The sequence below is a fragment of the Olea europaea genome, unplaced genomic scaffold, assembly GCF_002742605.1.
Source record: "Olea europaea var. sylvestris unplaced genomic scaffold, O_europaea_v1 scaffold1096, whole genome shotgun sequence".
Taxonomy (NCBI): Eukaryota; Viridiplantae; Streptophyta; class Magnoliopsida; order Lamiales; family Oleaceae; genus Olea; species Olea europaea.
Window position 1 is genome coordinate 40396 of NW_019228323.1, and position 2693 is coordinate 43088.

The window sequence follows — 2693 nt, forward strand, 5'->3', positions numbered from 1 at the left end:
TTTACGTTTTGCTAGTCTAATTCGATTGGGATTGAGCTAATGAAAAGTAGTTTTTGATTTCATGATAACTTTGGGTTTGTTCGTTTTTCGTGAATTGCTAGTCCAACTCGATTGGAATCGAGCCTAGGAAAAGTGGTTTTTGGTTTTATGATAACTTCGGGTTTGTTCGTGTTTGTTCGTTTTTGGCGAATTGCTAGTCTAATTCGATTGTAATCGAGCCAAAGAAAAGTGATTTTTCATTTCATGATAACTTCGGAATTGTTCATTTTTGGAGAATTGCTAGTTTAAATCGATTGGAATCTAGCCAGTGAAAAGTGGCTTTTGATTTCAACATAGCTTCTGGTTTGTTCGTTTTGGCAAATTGGTAGTTTAATTCGATTGGAATCCAGCTAATGAAAAGTGATTTTTGATTTCATGATAAATTTGTATTTGTACGTTTTTGGCAAATTGCTAGTCTAATTTGATCGGAATTGAGCCAATGAAAAGTGGTTTTTGATTTCATTATAACTTCGAGTTTGTTCGTATTTAGCGAATTGCTAGTGTAATTCGATTGGAACCAAGCCAATGAAAAGTGGTTTTCAATTTCACAATAACTTTATGTTTGTTCATTTCTGGCGAATTGCTAGTCTAAATCGATTGGAATCGAGCCAATGAAAAATGGCTTTCGATTTCATGATAACTTCGGGTTTGTTCGTTTTAACGAATTGCTAGTCTAATTCAATTGGAATCGAGCCAATAAAAAGTGATTTTTGATTTCATGATAACTTCGGGTTTGTTCATTTTTTGTGAATTGCTAGTCTAATTCGATTGGAATCGAGCCAATGAATAGTGGTTTTTGATTTCATGATAACTTCGGGTTTGTTCATATTTGGTGAATTGCTAGTGTAATTCGATTGGAATCGAACCAATGAAAAGTGGTTTTTGATTTCATGATAACTTCAGGTTTGTTCGTCTTTGGCGAATTGCTAGTCTAATTCGATTGGAATCGAGCCAATGAAAAGGGTTTTTCGTTTCATGATAATTTCGGGTTTGTTCTTTTTTGGCGAATTGCAAGTCTAAATCGTTTGGAATCTAGCCAATGAAAAGTGGCTTTTGATTTCATGATAACTTCAAGTTTGTTCATTTTTGGCGAATTGTTACTCTAATTCGATTGGAATCGATCCAAAGAAAAGTGGTTTTTCATTTCATGATAACTTCGGGTTTGTTCATTTTTAGTAATTTTCTAGTCCAATTCGATTGGAATCGAGCAAATGAAAAGTGGTTTTTGATTTCATGATAACTTTAGGTTCGTTCGTCTTTGGCGAATTGCTAGTCTAATTCGATTGGAATCGAGCCAATGAAAAGTGGTTTTTCGTTTCATGATAACTTCGGGATTGTTCATTTTTTGGCGAATTGCAAGTCTAAATCGTTTGGAATCAAGCCAATGAAAAGTGGCTTTTGATTTCATGAGAACTTTGGGTTTGTTCATTTTTGGAGAATTGCTAGTCTAATTCGATTGGAATTGAACCAAAGAAAAGTGGTTTTTCATTTCATGATAATTTCGGGTTTGTTCATTTTTGCGAATTACTAGTCTAAATTGATTGGAATCAAGCCAATGAAAAGTGGCTTTTGATTTCATGAGAACTTCGGGTTTGTTCATTTTTGGAGAATTGCTAGTCTAATTCGATTGGAATTGAACCAAAGAAAAGTGGTTTTTAATTTCATGATAATTTCGAGTTTGTTCATTTTTGGCAAATTGCTAGTCTAAATCGATTGGAATCAAGCCAATGAAAAGCGGCTTTTGATTTCATGTTAAGTTCGGGTTTGTTTGTTTTGGCGAATTGCTAGCCTAATTCGATTAGAATCGAGCCGATGAAAAGTGGTTTTTGATTTCTTGATAACTTCGAGTTTGTTTGTTTTTGACGAATTGCTAGTCTAATTCGAATGGAATTGAGCTAATGAAAAGTAGTTTTTGATTTCAGGATAACTTCGAGTTTGTTCATTTTTGGCGAATTGCTAGTCTAATTCGATTGGAATCGACCCAATGAAAAGTGGGTTTTGATTTCACGATAACTTCAGGTTTGTTCAATTTTGGCGAATTGCTAGTCTAATTCGATTGGAATCAAGCCAATGAAAAGTGGTTTTTGATCTCATGATAACTTCGAGTTTGATTGTTTTTGGCGAATTGCTAATCTAATTCGAATGGAATCGAGCTAGTGAAAAGTGGTTTTTGATTTCAAGATAACTTCAGGTTTGTTCGTTTTTGGCGAATTGTTAGTCTAATTTGATTGGATTTGAGCCAATGAAAAGTGGTTTTCGATTTCACGATAGCTTCGGGTTTGTTCATTTTTGGCGAATTTCTAGTCTAATTCGATTGGAATCGAGCCGATGAAAAGTAGTTTTTCAATTCATGATAACTTCGGGTTTGTTCATTTTTGGCGCATTGCTAGTCTAAATTTATTAGAATCGAGCCGGCGAAAAGTTGTTTTTGATTTCATGATAACTTCGAGTCTGTTCGTTTATGGCGATTTGCTAGTCTAAATCGATTGGAATCGAGCCAATGAAAAGTGGCTTTTGATTTCACGATATCTTCTGGTTTGTTCGTTTTGGCACATTGGTAGTCTAATTTGATTGGAATCCAGCTAATGAAAAGTGGTTTTTGATTTCATGATAAGTTTGTATTTATACATTTTTGTCAAATTGCTAGTCTAATT